This window comes from Tenrec ecaudatus, chromosome 8, assembly GCF_050624435.1.
Source record: "Tenrec ecaudatus isolate mTenEca1 chromosome 8, mTenEca1.hap1, whole genome shotgun sequence".
NCBI lineage: Eukaryota > Metazoa > Chordata > Mammalia > Afrosoricida > Tenrecidae > Tenrec > Tenrec ecaudatus.
This window is the reverse complement of record NC_134537.1, coordinates 76,721,032-76,740,543: the sequence shown is the minus strand read 5'-3', so window position 1 is coordinate 76,740,543 and position 19,512 is coordinate 76,721,032. Positions and strand designations below refer to the sequence as shown.

Sequence of the window (19,512 nt, the reverse complement as noted above, 5' to 3'; positions counted from 1 at the left end):
TTACTACTACTGTTTTGTTTTAAGACACATGTGGTGGTTACATAATCTGTTGTCAATTTGAGAGTCTTAAGAGTGAAGGAGTGGAGGTTAGCCTGTCAGTGTGGTGGCAGCTTGATGACTTCATTTGGAGGTCTCTTGAGGTGGGACACATGCTCAGAGCCTGCGAGACATCCTTGTTGACAAGCATGGAGACAGGCTGTTGGCAGCCAGAGCCTCAGAGCTGGAGAAGCCACATGGAGACCCCTGACAGCACTGAGATGCTTACAGTGCCACTGGATCCACAATACTTCCCACCCACTGGTCTGTGATCTTCCTGCATTTGGTGTCATTGCATGTGTTTCATGAGTTTGAAGAGGACTTTATAGAATGGTATGGGGTATATGGGCTAATATCGGACTTATGGATTTGATTTGGTCTGGGCTAGGATGTTTTCTAAATGTATAATTACTCTTTATACAAAGCTCTTTCTTATACACATATGAGTGTCTATGAATTTGTTTCTCTAGTCTACCTGGACTAACACAACCCATCACAATGTTTCTTAAGACCTGGAGAATTTGTTCTAGTAAAATCTCAGTATAGAGTCTGTCGAAGCTTACAAAAATGAATTCCACAAGAGAATCACAAACAAATATCTCATAATTATTCCTTTCACTTACACTTGCAAGAATCCAACTCCTTGAAGGAACTAACAGCAGATGCCAGAGTAAATTCAGAGAACTTCAAAGCAAGGGTACAGAGATTACAATCTTAGTGTTTACTTTGTAGCAGTTTCCTTGATTTCATGAAAATGATGAGCTCCATGAAGTTCGTACCTTAGCTGCATGCTCTGTGTCCTCAAATCCTTGCAGCACTACAGGGGAGCCTCCTTCGGTTCTTACATTTTGACACCAAAATGTAATTGTTAGGTGCCATCGAGGTGTTTCACACTCATAGTGATCCCAGGTACAATAGGGCAGCACATAGCCCACTCCTGTGCCATCCCCACAACTGTCTGGTGTTTGAGCCCATTGCTGCATCCACTCTATCAATCCATCTTCTTGAAAGCCTTTCTATTTAGCACTGTCCCTCTACTGTATGGTTCATAACGTCTTTCTCCAGGGACTGGTTTCTCCTGACCAAAGTACTTTAGATGAAGTCTCACCATTCTTGTCCCCAAGGAGCATTCTGGCTGTACTTCTTCCAGAGCAGGTTTGTTTGTTCTTTTGTCTATCTATGGTACTTTACAGATTCTTTGCAAGCATCATCGTTCAAATGCACCAATTCTTCAACTTTCAAATGCATAAGAAGCAATGGAAACTTCCATAGATTAGTCCTCAAAGAAACATCCTTGCTTTCAACACTCAAAAGAACATTTGTGCAGCAGATGTACCCCACGCAATGTGTCACTTGATCTTTTGACTCCTGCTTCCAGTATCATTGATTGGGAGTCCCAAGCTAGACAAAAATCAATCCCTGACAATTTCAATCTTTTCTCCATTTATTACCTATATATGACCTTTTGGTCCAGTGTTTTGATTTTGTGTATATTGGTCCAGAGGATTTTGTTTTTGTTTACAATGAGTACAATTCATACTGAAGGCTGAAATCTGTGATCTCTCTTGGAAGAAGTACAGCCATAATACTGCTTAGAGGCAAAGATGGTGAAACTTCATTTTATGTACTTTGAATATGTTAACAAGAGAACTCAGGCCCTAGGAAAGGACATCATGCTTGGTAAAGTAGAGGGGCAGTGAAAGAGACAAACTCTGGACAAGATGGATTGACACAGCAGCTGCAACAAACAGCTCTATCTTAACACGAGTTATTGAATATGTGCAGGACCGGCAGTGCTTTGTTCTGTTGTGAGTAGGATTACTGAGTCAGACCTGACAACAACAAATGCCCTCTGCTGTATAAATCAATCCCAAGCCTTCAATGCAAGTTCTTGTTTAAGTCAGCAAACTCAGCTCCCCTAAATAAGTGCTCCGAGACACCCAATTCCAGCAAGTTTAAACATGAAGGCGCGCTCAGCTCCACTTTCTTAACTCAGCAAGATCCCTTGCCCCAACGCATTCTGTTTCCCTTCCTCTGTGAGGTGGGAAACCTGACCCTCTAGCTCACGCTTTGACTACCGGCGCTGCTGCCGCCACTGCTGCTCATCTGTCATTCCTCAGATGCCGAAGCTTAGGGTTCACTCCACAGGGATCTCAGATCCAGGACACGCTCCACTCCTTACTTTTGCTAGTAGTGAAGCACACCCCTCTCCTGCTTCAAAGAAGTCACGTTTTATACCCAGCAGAATGGTAACAAGTAGAAAGCCTGTTAACAATTCTTCACAGGTGAATCTCCTCAGAGTCTTCCCTCATTTTGTTACCCAGACACACAGGAAAATGCGGTGTTGTGGGAGTTACAGAGACTTGACTTTAAGAGCTCCATGTAAATAATTCCCAGGCCTGGCACAGTCACACAAATTCATCCATCAGCCAAATTTACAAGGTTCCAGAGAAGTCAGTAATGGGAGGGAGATGTATAGCTACAGAGAGGAAAAATGAGAGGGAGCAAGAAAGAGACAATTAAATTTGAGTTGTATGTATGGATAAATTAATGAATGGACAATGACTGAATGAATTAATAAGAGGCAGGTAAGTAAATGACTGACACAGCTTGGAGAATTCACTGAGCCCTTGAAGTTTTGGATAGAACAGAGACAAAGTTGTAACATCTATTAAACTCCGTGATTGATAAAATTAATCTATAATTTAAAAATTTAGTAGCTGTGTTAGTCTGGGTACATTAGTGAAACAAGTCCACAGAAACTCATATGTATAAGAGAGTTTTATATAAAGGATAAGTGTATATTAAGAAAACATCCCAACCCAGTGCTACCCACAAGTCCAACATTAGCCCATATGTCCGACACCAATCCACAAAGTCCTCCTCCATCTCACAAAACACATGCAATGATGCTGACTGCAGGAGGAAAGCGAGTCAGTGAAAGTGAAAGCATCTCAGCACTGGCAGGGGTCTCCACACAACTGCTCCAGCACCCAGGGCTGCATTGGGGTAGGTCCATGTGGATTCTCCTTGGGGATGTCTTGAAGGAAATAAGCCTTGCCAGCTGAAGCAGGAAATGGCTAAGGCACCTGCACTCTGGTCCGACCATCACAAAACAAGGGACTCGAGAACCCAAAAGGTGAGGCTCACTGAACCATTTATCCCTCTGCCCTCCAATTAACCCCATATGTGTTTATCAGCCAGGTTGGCACAGTAAACTAACTACCTCAGCAGCTATTAATAGCTTTTAGATAATAATTATCTTTAAAATGGCATGGAACCATGAAGCAGTGTGTGACCTCCTCTAATTACTCAAGGGGCAAGAATCAAATTTCATATCAGCCCAAGTCCAACTCTGTGGGAGAGGGACCAGACATGCCTTCAACTCCTAGCCTTTCCTATCAGTCTGACACCACCTGTGCCACCCACAGAACTCTCAGCTGTTCAACCAGGGTCGATAATCCATTGCCATAGTCACATAGGACTCACAGGTCGGTCGTACTCACAATTACAGGCTTTATTGGGTAAGTTAACAGATTATAATTGAGGATTAGAAGTGTTCAACACATGGTTCTACTAATCAGGATAATCTTTTCTGAACCCTCTGCGGGTAGGCCTCTATGTGGATGTTGGCTTGTCAGACACGTAACCCCTTCATGTCTGTCTTGCTCAGACAATGTTACAAAGCCCTTTTAGTGCTGCTTATAACAGTCCAAAGGGCACACTTGTCAGCCATAAGCCTCTGTCTGAGAGCGCTCTATTCTAGCTCACGGGGCTGCAACATTAGCTCTTGAATGTAGTGCCAGCATCATTTCACTCAACTAAAATTGCCTGCCTGCACTCATTTACCTTTACTCACTTCATGGGTCACGAAGCTCACCGCTGACTGATGCTCTGCCTTTTGGTTCTACTATTGTTTGTCTTCTGCTATTGCTTTGCCACATCTCTTGTGCCATAACTTTCGGTCCCTTAATTGAGGAGGCATAATGTGCATGGATATTCAGTCTGTGTTAGTTAAATTTTGTGTCAAGTTAACTGGGCAAGGATTCCCAGTAGGTTGGTAATAATCACCAGTGATGTGACCTAACCCCATCAACTTCATGATGGGATCTGCTGTCAGCAACTAAGCGGTTGTGGGAAGATTTAGGTGGTGTGCAATCCCTTTGTTCAGGTCACAACCCCCATGGAAGTTTCCTTGGGGGTTTGGGCTATTTCTTATATATGTAGACTCTATGCAGAGCTTGTTTACTTCTTGCTGAATCTGAATCCTGCATCCGGCTCCTCCACCTCTGGTTTTTTCAACTTGAACCAACAACCTGACATATTGCCTGCCAATCCTAGGAACCATCAGTAGCCTGTCACCTGACGTGTCATTTAAGTTGCCATCATTCAATTCAGTAGTGATGACAGCCACATGCCTGACTGGCTGACCTTAGATTCAACTGCTTCTATATCCATTAGCATGTGGTTTTCCTGCTTTGTGGTTCAGCTATCTGCTTCCTGGTTGGTCAATCTATGGGTGTCAGGAAAAGCCTACAACTTAACAATTTCCCCCATGGGCTTGAACCAGGTTGGACTTAACTTTTCTACAATTTCATAAATGTGTGAGATATTTTCTAGATATAATGTATATGTATAAATTTCATATTATATATAAATTTTATATTATACAGATACACTATGTATTATATAGAAATTATATAAGGCATAAATAATATATAATACAATACATAATATTATGTTATGTAAATAATATATAATGTATAAATATACATTTCACAAATTATATATTGTACATTTATATATAATTTATGTACAGTGTATAATCTATAATTACATACAAATTATATTATATAAGGACACAGTCATATTAACTTATATAAAATTATAATTTAGAAATTATATATGTATAAATATAAATATGAGCATATATTTCACTATGCCTAGAAGAGTCATATTAACCAATTCACTGCACTGCAATGACTGTAGATAGTATTTATCCTCAAGTTAATTCCAGTATTTCTCTTTTTGATTGTTCAATAATTTTTTATTATAGCTCATTCACATTTATTCTTTTAATTAAAAGTTTTGTTGTTATTTTGAGTTTTAAAGTTGGTTCCCACTCATAACGACCCTATGCAAAACAGAACAAGAGTCTGTTTGGTTCTTCACCGTCTTCATGATCATCACAATGTTTGAGCCCAGTTTGGAACCTAGTGTATCCATCTGATTGAAGGTGTTCCTCATTTTCATCGGCTCTACTGTATCCAATATTGTATCTTTCTCCTGGGAATATTTCTCCTCCCAATAATATGTCATCTTCTTTTAGGAGCATCATGGCTATCCTTCTTCCAGGACAAATTCGTTTGTTTTTCTGACAGTCAATGGACTATTCAATAATCTTTGCAAATATCATAATTTCTGTGAATCAATTCTCCATTTCCCTTATGCATTGTCCAGCTTCTACATGCATAAAAAGTGTTTGAAAATACAGTGGTTGGGGTTCAGTACACCTTTGTCCTTAGAAGGATAGTTTCACTATTTTAAATAGGTGTGTTGTAACAGATATGCCCAATGCTACACCTTATTGGTTTCTTACTGTTGTTTCTAGGAGCATTGACTTCGGATCAAGGTAAAATGAAAGCTTTGATAACTTCAATATTTTCCTAGCCGTCATGGTGTGTATTATTCCAGTTATAGGCAGCTGTCAGAGTGCCCACTGTTTTTGTGTTCTCTCTTTCCTATATTTTAATGACCTCTTGTTTTCTTCATGTATAGTGTCCTTGATATCAACCCATATCTCAGCAGGTCTTCAGACATTAACATAGAATGTGTTAATTCTATTGTTGAATACTTTGCAAATTCCATTGAGAAATGGTAAAGGTCATATTTTGGACCTCATAGACTTGATTTAATTTTCTGCAGCTTCAACATAAGCTTGCGTGTGAGTACTTGATGGTCAGTCCCTGGCTTTGTTCAGTCTGAGGATATTCAGCTCCTCCATCATCTCTTTTCACAGATGTAGTCAATTTGAATAAGATCCTTGTTGGCATAGTGGACTATGTAGACTTTGAACTGTTCAGTCACTGCGCTGGAGAAAGATGAAATCTTCTGCTCCTGCAAAGATTTAAAGTCTCAGAAACTGAAAGGAACAGTTTTACTGCCCTACGGGGCCACTATGAGTCAGAATCTACTTGGTGGCATTGATTGTTCTTGATTTTGAGTCAATTTGGTTAATGAGTATTTTGTCTGGTAAGGTTCACTTGTATGGTCTACATTTAGGCTTTGGAAAAAGATATTTGCTATGAATAAGTTATTGGTCCTAATATACATATATACAGACATATGAAGTGTTATCTGTATTATAAAAATTGACAGTATAATATATGTATGGCAATTTTGTGCGGTTTACAGTATATCACTAAGTAATTATTGTATGGTCACTACAACGTCTTCGCTTTTATACATTACATATTTATGAAGAAGTCAAAAGTTACTGATTTGTGAGTTTTATATTGACTTTTGTTATCAAAACCATAATATCTGCTTGTTTCTAACTAATATAATTTGTCACTATGGTAATTTCTTAAATTGTACACATGGCAGAAAATAGATCACAGTAATGAACACATGGACTTGCCATGCAAATCCATACTATTTTCTCTATTAATAGATCTCTCAATTCTGTTATAGAAAGTGTTCTGCTATTGGTATTACAAGTCATATGGTGATCTTTTTCACCAGACATTATTTTTTTTAGAAAGAGTTAAACACATTTTTTCTTATTGTTTCCAAAATATCAGGACTTGTTACTAAACATTTGGTGGAAGTATATTAATCAATAAGACTTTTTACTGCTTGTAGTTCAAAATAAATACCAAGTAGCTTAGGTACCATATAATTCCAATCAATTCTTAGTTTCTTTCATTTTCTATTTCATTATTTTCAATGAGAATTGATCATTTCTCATAGCAGATTTATGAGATTGACACTATTATGCCGATTTTTATTGTCACATTTCCTTAGATACTTTCAAGTATATTTTGTTATGTAGGGTCTAATTAAATTTTATTCTAGCCTTTGGGCCACCTGGTAGACTCTAGAGTAAAAAGTTTTTGGTATATTTGTTTCCCTCAGATTCCATTCTTCTCAAATAAGATGATGCCAACGTTTGAGAATGGCTCATGGATGGAATCATTTGACCTCCTTTCCTTAGGCTTCTGTATTGGGCAACCTCGGTTCTTGCTTAGCAATGCTGAAAGAAATCACACAGTGAAATAACTTATTATAATCCAAGTGAATTTAATGAGAAGGAGGGAAGTTTCAGGGATTACAGTCTCAAAAAAGCTCACACTGTTTCAGGACCGTGTACAAGGTTGTGTGGAAGCCACATGGAGTTTGTGACTGAATGCAAAAAACAAAACAAACAAAAAAGCCATATGGAAAGAATATGGGAGTAGGAACACAGAACTATTCACTCCTAACCAATAAATCCCAGGGACCAAGAGAGTACAGGTCAAGAGGGCCCTAGGTGGGCATGTGGGTGAATCCAGGCCTGCATGAGAGGGCCCTAGGTGGGCATGTGGGTGAATCCACACCTGCATGAAGAAGTAATCTCCCCCTCCACTTGCACCATGCACCAGAGCAAGAGCAGAGGAAAAGGTCGACTGTCCTATGGTTGGCTTTTATCCCCACTGGCTAGGGATTGGCTTCTGGCCTGGGTCTGGAAGGCTGATGTCTAGCATGCTCAGTGCTGGATTTTCTCCACAGGTGTCTAACGGTTGCTTGAGTTCTTTCTAACCCCATTATTGTGGCACAGGGATTAGGGAAGCAATGCCCTTATCCCTAATCTAGCTTCCTATCACTTTTATGAATCAGTTTGAGTGGCTAGTATTGAGAATAGTATTTCTTTCTCACTTTGGCGCAGTTAGAGGAATTGACTCACTGCCCCTATGCTATTTTTGTAGCTGGTGTCAGATGAGTACAAGAATGAATAACATGTTCTAAAACTAACAGTGATGATTGTAAAACATTTTCTTGATACAATTCAATTATTGAATTGTATGATATGTGATTATATGCCAGTAAAACTGTTAAAATAAAAAAGACAATTAGAAAGGAAAAAATTGGGATTGTGGCAATGGATCCACATTCATGGTGTATAGCATTTTATAAGAAGAGACACAGGAAATAAAGCTTTTGTTTTTAGATGTTTATTTTGTCTGCTGTTACCTGTAATGTTGAAAGAAAAATGAGATATATTTTGATGAGCTTAAGGAAGAAAACTCCCTTCTGGTGTGGCTTGGGGCTAAAACTAGGCCAGCAAAGCAAGGTAGTTGATTACAGGGATGACTTGTTTCAATAGCCAGAAGCCTAACACAATACGCTCATAAATGATTATAGAAAAGATGAAACTGGTATGTTTTCAAAAGTTTATATGTTTATCTGAATTTACTATAGATAGTGAATTTTTTCACCTAGTATTTATTATGTTAGCCTGGGTTAACTAGAGAAACAAACTTATAGACACTCATATGTGTATAAGAAAGCGCTTTATATAAAAGAGAAATTTTATATTAAGAAAACATTCCAGCTCAGTCCAGATCAAGTCCATAAGTTCAATAGAGCGTATGTCCGATACTAGCCCATAAATTTCTCTTTAGACTCGGCAGCACTTGCAATGATGCTAAATGCAGGGAGATCACAGGGTGGTAGGTCTTGTAGATCCAGTGTCAGTGGAAGCATCTCAACTTTGGCCCATGTCTTCACATGTCTCCTCCAGCTCGCTGAGTGTCTCAACATCAGGAAGGGCAAGGCAGAGAGAATGTGTGTCCCACCTCCAATGAGGAAGACAGGAGTTCCCAGAATCCTCAGGAGATGGCCATGCCCATATATTGACTATGACCCGATGGACCTGCTAGACCCACCCCTTCACTCAAGTTGATGGAGATTACGTAACTGCCATATTATTTCAGACTTCAGTATAGGATAGAAAAAAGTACTAAGTATTACAGAAAACAGAAAGCATATAATTGCATTTAGTTAATTATTTGATTGGATGTACTAAAACAGCGGTTCTCACCTGTGGGTTGTGACCGCTTTGAGGATCAAATGCTCCTTTCACAGGGGTCACCCAATTCATAGCAGTAGCAAAATTACAGTTATGGAGTAGCAACGAAAATACTTTTATGGTTGGGTGTCACCTCCACACGAGGAACAGCATGAAAGGGTAGCAACATTCGGAAGGTTGAGAACCACTGTAGTGAAAGGTAACTGGGGCTTCCTGTAAAGATGCAGACTGCTGGTTTGAATGCAGGAGACCCGTGTAGAAAGTATGGAGGCTTTGGTTAAAAAAAAACAACAACAAACAAACCTGAAGCTCACCCAGACTCTTCTCAGTAAATTTGAATTTGAAAAGATCAGCACCCCAAAGTGCTGTGAGAACAGATTTACATTTGAAGTAAGGACCTGCAGAGAGAAAAAAAAGCTGTTTGGCTTTTAAAATTACAAACAAGCAGTTTGCATATAAGCAGCAAAAGTCAGTGCCCTGGGAAAACTCCCCTTCAAGGATTCCAAATGAAAATGAGCTGACAACTGGAAACCCTGTTATGATCTCTTGTGGAGACCTAATGGATCCACTGGGTGAGTGGAAGTGGGGGATATCTGGCAATAAAGAGAATTTCTGAGTGTGGACATGTTCCATTGAATCAAGTTGGCCTACCCCACAGAAGCTAGGCCTGAGAGAGGAAGGTTAGAGATGAGAAAGAATGGCTGGTCTAAAGTGCAGAGAGGTCTGTGAACTCTGAAGCTTATAGCTGGTACCATCTGCCCTATCTCAGGTTGCTAGAGCAGAACCCGATCAAATGAAAAGATCGATGGTGAGTACCGTGAACTGACGTAGATGCTGAAGTTCGATAGTCTATGTTTGATTAGACTTTCTTTATTAATGCCGGTGCTCTAAGTTCCAACCTACACAGAAGATTCTTTAGATCAGTGCACATACCTGATTCTTCAAATTACTGGTGTGTTAGGCAGGGTTCTCTAGAGAGACATTTCGGATTATAGATAGATAGATAGATAGATAGATAGATAGATAGATAGATAGATAGATAGATAGATAGAGACTATACAGCAAGAAGGAATATAACAGCTAATCTAACAGTTCACACAGCAGTACAGAGGGTTCAGTTCAACTCACTTTCATGGAAGAGTTAATACACTGGAAGTTCAAGGTATAGGAAGCTTGGTCCAAGATATAGGAGTGCTCCCTCAGTCCAGGCAAGCAGAGTCTGCCCACAGGAAGAAAACAGCAGGGTGGATCACCAACAGTCAGTACCTTGGGAGCTTAACAAAACAGGTTGGATGGGATATAGAATGCAAGCAACACAAGGCCAGCAGGATACACCAGTCTCAAGCTCAAGCAATGTATGTACCACGGGGTGGCTGGGCCAACAACTGGTGTAGATCATAGGTTGAGGCAGAGAACTAGCTAAAGCAGAAGCACACAGCAGCATGCTCCAGCATGCTCTGATCACCAGAGAGCAAGAGAGATGGAGTGGGCCTTGCAGAGCCATTTATCTTTTTGCCCTCCCATCAAACTGAGACCTGATTAATCATGCATGGTCCTATTGGTCAGGTTGGCACAATAAACCTAACTATCACAACTGTCTTGATAGATATAGGAAATATAACAATTAGTTATATAAAACTGGGGAAACATAAAGGGAAATAAAGATATGAAGTGATCAGTCTGCATGCTTTCACATGTATGCTTATTCTTAAAATGATTGTGTAGAGGAAGTTGTGATAGTTAGGTTTGTCATGCCAACTAGGCCTCCATAAGACATGTGGGCAGAGTTTAATTAGGTTGCAGCTTGATTGGAGAGTGACTGAGATAAATAAAGAAGCCTGGCATCTTGTCTCTCTTCTTCCCTGTTGATCAGACCAGCTTGATGTTACTTGAGCTAGTGTGCTGCACTACCTGTGGGCAAAGCCACATGGATCGTGTCACTAGAGCGTGAGGCTCCTTTGAGACCTGTTACGCCATGCAACTGGTGGGTACATCGCTTGAGTTTGAGGCTAGTGGATCCTGTCCATGGGCCTCACTTGAGTTCAAGATCCCATCAGGGTATGCTATGTTAAACTTCTGTGATACTGACTATTGTTGACCCATCATGCTGTCTGCGGCCTTTGGGCAGACTCTGCTTGTCTTGCCAGAGGGAAGACTCTGCTGTCTGCTTCCTTGACCTGGACCCACCAACCCACTTGAGTTGGAGGATGTCCAGTATATTAATTGCTCCTTCAAAGTGAGTTGAACTGGGCCCTCTGTACTGCTGTGTGGGCCAATTAGCTGTTATATTCCTTCATGCTGTATCAACCTATCCTGTTAGGTACATATAATCATATGTGTCCTGGTTTTGTTTCTCTAGAGCCCTGTCTAACACAGAAGTTAATACTCAAGTATGGAATAATTGATGGCTAGAAAAACCTGGAGTGACTTGCAGTGCAGTGAATTACTTAATATGGTTCTTCTAGCCACACTGCTCCAACATGAGAACAACTGTGAGGATGGCACAGGGATGAACCATGTTTTGTTATACCTAGGATTCCTCTGAGTCTGAATTAACTCGTATCCATAACAAGAACTACAATGTTTATAACTCTGATCAAAGGACAGGGCAGCACTTTGAAAATGTGAGTGAGATGAATAGTTAGCTAATAATAAAAATTAGGTATATGTCACCCTTGTGTAGGTGGGACCCCTAACAAGGGGCTTGTTAAAATTTACCATGCCACTAGGCTTACAATTAGGCACCCTAGAGATGGGAAGGAATATTTGACTGCTGTCAGGAAAGAAGCAGCAGCAGTGGAGAAGCACATATTTTGTATTTGAGATCCCTATGCTGAATTTTTTTTTATCCCGCGGTCAGAGAGCTGTAGCACTGGATATGGAAAGGGATGGTGAGGAGCAGTGGTTAAAAAATGACAGCAGCAGCGGAAGCAGGACCAAGAGAAGATGTAATACAGAGAAGAGGGCTTCCTGGCCCAGGTTCAAAATTTCCATACAGACCTCTGGTCATGTCTACAGATGGTCATGGATTTAAGAGTTTTGACACCTATTAAGTAGAGAGTTTGCTGAGCTTTAGTCAGTCTTTCTTTCTTATCCAGAATTATGTAAACTGAACCAATTGAGATGTCAATTATAATTAGAACACTAACAAAATGAAGTATTTCTTCAAAGATCGGTCTCCCACAACAGGCTTCATCTTCTCATTTCTTAGCAGGAGTTATTCATTTTTAAATTTATTTGCGGCATTGTTCCCATAAACTTTTCATAAAATGTTTGTGGTTTCACCACTTTCCAACTCAAGCTTCACCATAAATTTTATGTTTGTGCTTCCTTCAATTTTAGCAGATTTAGCTCTGCTCTGAGCAAAGCTCTTTCTAAATGTGTATTGTATCTTTCTCCATTACATTCTGTTCAAATATAATAAGGTAGTAAGAGTTTATTAGGAATTTTTAATTCCATGCAGAGTTTTTTTTTCATAATAGATGTTTATCATGAACTTTTTCATGGCAGGTCTTGTGTATGTGTGTATGTAGGTGTGATAGTTAACATTATGTGTCAAATTAATTGGACAAGGATTCTCATTGGGTTGGCAATTACAATGTTGCCATACTCCAGGGTCAACTTTAAGGTAATGTATTCATTTCCATGAGAGGACCTTCTGTGAGCAGATAATCAATTAGAAAGAAATTTTGCTACTTTAGAGAGCCGAGCGGAAGATGGTTTACATGTATGTATGTATTTTTATTGTTATTTTTATCAACAGCCAACAATGCATTCAAAGAGAAAGGAAGTGAAAGAAAAAATGTAATACAAATTTAAATCAAAAGGCTTTTGGGGCAGAGGCCCTCAAGTACTTCTCATCCCTATATGCAAAACTTCTGAATTGTCTCAGACCCTGATTTAGCTTATTTCTTCTCTGTTTTTGTCATTGATCCCTCAGCTTCTGGATGAATTATTTCCTTGCCTTTAGAAACTCTGGGTCGTTTGCTTAGTAAATCAACTTGGTATGTTGGTATCATGGGTATTACCTTCAAGTTTATGGTGCCAATTTTTTACATAAGCTGGCACAACAGCTTCCGTATGGCATGAAGGTAAGACAGGGAATCTGAGACCTTGTTAATTCTGCTTTTCTGTTTTATATATGGAACCTCATAAATACCACTACACCTCATAGAAATGAAAGCAGGAAAAATTTCATTGTTTTGTCTTTCTCACTGTTCTCTGGCTGAGTCTTGCAAGATCATAGATTTTAAGCTAATATATATTCACAGTTCTTGTCGAATATGAAACAAGGAACGTATATAAATCAAGTGGAATAATCAGGGAGAAGAACCTGTGCAAACACCTGTGGAATGTGTGCAATCTTGTTTTTGAATACATGATGCATTCACATGTTTCAAAAATAAAAAAAAACCTACAATGAATGTATATTTACTTCTCAATTTTATACACATTTTTGTTTACATTTCTGTATAATTACAAGGAGCCCTGATAGTACAGTGGGTTCTAACCTCAAAGCTAGTAGCTCAAATCTACCAGCTGCTAAGCAGGATGTTGAAGAAGCTGTCTGTGCCTGTAAATATCTACAGCATTAGAAACCCCATACAGGGTCATTATGAGGTAGAATTAAGTAAATGGATGTGGGGTTTTGGTTATACCATTATAGAAATTATTTCATCATTCTTTTTATGCCAACCTGACTGATAAACACCTGTGAGTTAATTGAAGGGAGGAGAGATAAATGGCTCGGTGCCTCGCCTTTTGAGTTCTTGGGTCTCTTGCTTTGTGATGGTAGGATTAGGGTGCAGCTGCCTTAGCCAGTTCCCTGCTTCAGCTGTCTGCAAGACAGATGTCTGCAAGACATCTCCAAGGAGAAGCCACATTGACATGCCCCACTGCAGCCCTGGGTGCTACAGCAGCTGTGTGGAGCTGCCAGCACTGATGCTTACATGTTCACTGATTTGGCTTTCCTCCTGCAGTCGGCGTCATAGTGCGTGTTTTGTGAGTTGGAGGAGGACTTTGTGGATTAGTGTTGGACATATGGGTTAATGTTGGACTTGTGGGCTTGGGCAGCACTGGGTTGGGATGTTTTCTTGATGTGCATTTAACCTTTATATAAAACTCTCTGTTATACATTTGTTTCTGTGGATTTGTTTCTCTACAGAACCCAGACACACCTTGATTATTTTGGAAATCTGTATTTCTTTTTTTTCCTTCTGTCGTTTTTTTGCTTATGTATCAAGCCTAGTTTATATGAATACCTATTTATGGTTGGCAGGTCTCTCTGATATATTAGCCATTTTATTACAAGGAAATAGTCTTTTATATTTGGCAAGACTAAGTCCTTAACAACTTAAGTCTTATCTTCATTCCTTGTGATGTTACCTACTGATCCATTTGTGAGGATTTTGGTCTTCTTTACATTGAGCCATAATCCATACTTAAAACTATACTCTTTGCTATTCATTAGCAAGTGCTTAAGTGCTCCTCTCTTCCAGCAAGCAAGGCTGTGTCACCTACATATTGAAGGTTGTTAATAAGCCTTCTTCTAATCCTGATGTCATATTCTTCTTCATATAATCCAGTTTATCTGATAATTTGCTCAACATGATGATTGAATAAATATGGTGAGAGAATGCAGTTCTGACACACACCTTTTAACCAAATACTATTCCCTTGTTTAATTTCACAGCTTCCTCTTGACTGATGTACAAGTTTCTGAGCACAAGGAAATGCTCCGGAATTCAAATTCTTCTCAATGCCATGCATAGTTTGTTATAATCCACACATATGGATGCCTGGGCATAGCCAATAAAAAGCAACTAAGCCCTTTTCTGGTACACTGTTTTCAGCCAAGGTCCATCTGACACCTGCAATGATAGTCCCTGTTCCACATCCTCTTCTGAATTTAGTTTTTTTGTCAATGTTTTGCTATAACTGTTGTCAGATGATCTCTCACAAAATTTCACTTGGATGTGATATTGATTTTGTTCTCTAATTTGAGCATTCTCTTAGGCAGCCTTTTTTGGACTGGGTACAAATTTATGAATCTGTTCCAATTAGTTGGTCAAGTAGCTATATTCTGAATTTCCTGGTATAGACAAGCAAGTGCTTCTATTGCTTCATCTTGAAACGTGCTCCTTGGTGAAACATTTCAATGATGATTCCATCAATTCTTGGAGCTTTATTTTTGACTAGTTTTTCCAGTGCAGTCTGACTTTCTCTTTTCAGCACCGGTGGTAGTGGACCGTTGACTAGCTCTTTGGGAACAGTGACGCAGTGTATTCTTTGTATCTTTATTTTCTTTTCCTCTTCTTTTGATGCTTCTGGCATCACTGAAAATCTTCCCTGTAGAATCTTTGAAGATTGCAACTTGAGACTTGATTGTTTTTCCTTGAGTTCTTTCTGTTTCAGATATGTTGACTGTGTTCTCCTTTTTGGTTTTCTGACTCTTGGTCTTTACCTGTTTCATGATACTATTTGATTTTGTCTTCTCAAGATGCTTTTGAAATTTTATGTTCAACTCTTTGACGTCATCATTTTTTCCATTTGCCTTAGCACTACTATGATTAATAGCAAGATTGGCAATCGCTTTTGATATCCATTTTGATCCTTTCTTTCTTTCTGGTCTTTTTAATGACCTTTTGCTTTTTGCACAAATACGATTCTTGCCTTTCCATATCTCCTCAGGGCTTCGGCCAATAGTGTTCAATGCATTACATTAGCTCTTGAGATATTTTTATATCCATAATGTGGTAATTGGCCTCTCATGGTTTAAAAAAAATTCTTCAGCTTCAACCTGAACTTACCTATGGGAATTGATGGTCTGCTGCACAGTCAGCCTCTGACCTGGTTTTAGCTGCTGACCTTGAGCTTCTCCATTGTCTTTCCCCACAGATAGAGTCATTTTGATTTCTGTGTTTTCCATCTAGAGAAATTCATTTGTGTAGTTGCCATTTGCATTTTTGAAAAAAAAGGATATTTCTTTTTATTAATAAATCATTTTATTGGGAGCTCTCACAACTCTTACAACAATCCATACATCCACTATATCAAGCACATTTGCACAAGTTCTCCATTTGACCACAAAAAATGTGTTTGCTTTGACAAAGCAAAGCATCCAATATAGGATTAACTATAGATTGGCAGAACCAAAATTCACAACTAATTTATTTTAGTCTTCTCTGATCACATTGTCAATTTCTATGAAGCAGAAGGCTATTTTAAACCTGTTTATACATACAAACATTCACCCATAGTCACTTCTTCCCATTTAATAAAAAGAAGAATGTAAAATACAAAAACCATCAAGGTTAATTAAATTTTTGAATATTTCTCAATAATTTAGACAAAAATATGAAGCAAGTAAAATTATTGCCACAAAATCATAAAATTTTAATAACAAAAATATAAAACTGTGAAGCAAGGAAGGGATGATATAGCCAGGGTACAGTATAGCACTGTTGCAATACATAACTAGTGTTACAGCTCTTTTAGAATTTGTCTAGCAGGTTTTCTGTTTTGTTCTGGAAGCGACCCCCGTAAAAAAAAAAAGAAGCACATTATTATCTTCTAGTTCTTTATTATTTCCTCCCTCTATTATTATGGTCTTAGTTTTACCTCAGACCTGCATATGTTCATGTGTATAATTAAGATCGTTTGATATATGGAATCCAAGACAGATAAACTCTTCAAAAACTGTAACAGGAGTAATGATTCCCTGAGGGTAGAGAAACAGAAGGGGCAGTTATGGGGGAGGGGAACTGATAGCAATGATGACTCTATAACCCCCCTTGAGGGGAACAAAATGTCAGGTGAACAGATTCATTGAATGTTGTAAGATACAGCAGGGGAGGGGGTAACAAATAATAATATTACTAATATTTAATATAATAACAAGGGTTATTGGGAGGATGCATGGGGAATGGCAGGGATAAAGGGGAGCTGATACCAAAGAATGCAAGAAGAAAGAAATTATGGTTTTGAAAATGATGGTGGCAACATTTGTACAATCATGCTTGATCTAACTGAACTATGGATTGTTATAATATCTGTAGCCCTCTCAATAAAATTGGAAAAATGTAAAGTAGTTGTTTCTATGTATATTCACCCTATATGTATCTATAATTATTTTGAAGAGATGTTTCTTCAAGGTAACCCTTCTTTAAAGAATTCTGCATTCTGATTTATGCCGCATGAAAATGGCACTTGTCGCATCCTTGAGGGGCTCAAATGTGCTCTTTTAAGATACATTTTGAAAATGGGGAATAAAAGTATCCCGAAGAGGCATGATCATGGCTGTATCGTGTATGTGCTAAGTTTTCCCAGTGAAATTCTTACAGGATAGCCATGGATAACATAAAGCAATGAGAAGGTGCATTATTTTGAATAGAAAAACAATTCTGGACTTTTCCTCACCAATGTGATCTTTCATTTCCCCCCCAAGTTATTTTAAAATAAGCCTTCAGAATTTTCCTAAGTTCTTCAATTACATTTTTCAAAACTGTCACTTTGGGATCCCTTTAAATAACGATCACAACTTTTTGAGCGACCTTTCTGTCTTGAATTTGGCTTGTGCAGAGCATTTCCGTAGAAACCACTGCTCTAAGAGCTCTACTTTCAGAAGGCTTCCTCACAAAACAAAGGCAAATGTTTTACTGATAATTTGTGTCTACAGCACTCCACTGGTCACAGAGACAGGTTAAAGTACGTTTTGCTTGGAATTAAGCTGTGCATGGACTAACTGAAACTTAATAACAATACTTTTGACTTTATCTTGTGCAACAGGTCAGCTTAGTTATTTCACAAGATAACCCGGAAGGAAAGCTATATAAGCGGCACCGTTACATTTTGACCACACTGCGCTTTCTATTTAAAAGTGAACCAACATGCGGGGCAAAATAATTTTTAAAACTCCGTATTGAACATTTTACACATTTCAATATGTAAGTCAAATATGTTGGAGAATAATGCTAGGCGATAAGGGAAACCTGTCCTTAATCAGGAGGTAGTGTCTGATGCTAACACAAAGGAGAGTCATCAATATCCAGTGGATCTGGACAAAGAGGGACTTCCTAGCTCAAGGCACACTTGCTTATTTGCAGCTCTAAAGCCTAGAAGTCTTTCCCCAATGAAATTAGGGGGATTTTATCAGAGACAAGGTCAACATATTCATGAAGTCAATTGAAAATATGTAACTACCCAGTTTCTGGCTCTTTAATATAAGACATATCATTTAATATTTCATGTATTCTTTTATTAGATTAAGTTGTGATCAATTTCATTTTTATATACTTATGGAAGTTCCCCTAGAATAATTTAGAACACTATATGGTTTGACTTGTAAAATATAAACTGATGATTCATTCTTTGAGCAGAATAAATTAAAATCCAAATGTCTAGACTGTAGCATGCAATAGAAGATCTTATATAACCAATGTACATGATAATTACATAGTAAGATTTGGAGAGGTGTAATTGGGCCCTATGTAAATTTACTTGGAATACTTTTCATTTTTCTTTATTTAAAGATGATTGCCAAAATTGTTGATTATAAATAGAGTAAATGACATAACTAAAATGTTTGAATACTATTCAAGCCAATTCCTTTAAATTTTGGGGGTAACAGCGTCCCCAAAAGATTTTAGTTTCCGCCACAACCACAAAATTCCAAAAGGATTCACATATACTAAATCTTTGACTAGTGACTTAGCTCAACAAACCACTTGGTTGCAAGCTAGTGAAATCTGCTTGTCAGCCAGTATCAAATGCCCTTTAAGGTTTATGTAGAATTAGGTTGAATTCTCTACTCTTTAACTACTCTTTACTGTCTAATACATTTAAAGCTCTCCCATGAGATTTTTGAATTTTCAAAAATTTATATTTTTATGGAAAGAATTCAATTTTATTTTTATTTTACCACCAATCTCTTAGCCTTATTTAGGTCCTCTCTCTGAAGGATCTTATGCATCTATCGCACATCCATGCCAAGTTGAGATTTGTCCATGATAGACCTTAATCAATGATTCTTTGGGGGTGGGGGAAGCAACATCACATTATATCTCATCATGCCAGATGATGTATTAAATATCTTATAAATCCATAATCTATAGTACCTCTAGCTGTCAGATATGAGACACTGCTTCAGATTCTGATGGTCTCAGGCTTTTCTGAGCCTTTAGACACTTGGTTCACCACTCTCTTCACCAGAGAATTTGAGTCCATTGGATAAGTGTTGGTCCATCCCCCAAACCCTGTCTACTTCTTTCACTTTAGAACTGAAACAAGAGTTTCAGACAAAGGACTATGCACAGGGCAAGAAACCTACTCTCCCAGCAGGCACTGAATTGCTCAGGTGAGAGGATAGTGGAGTTAATTTCTAACAAGTGAACTTTGACGAAGGGAAT

The 19,512-nt window shown here is 38.5% G+C and overlaps 1 non-coding gene across 1 annotated transcript; it reads left to right on the top strand.

The window, feature by feature from the left end:
• Positions 1-16,583: 16,583 nt before the first annotated feature.
• LOC142455763 (U7 small nuclear RNA) lies at positions 16,584-16,647 on the top strand. Its single transcript, XR_012785900.1, has one exon. It is a non-coding gene; the product is annotated as a U7 small nuclear RNA (small nuclear RNA).
• The last annotated feature ends 2,865 nt before the right edge of the window (positions 16,648-19,512 follow it).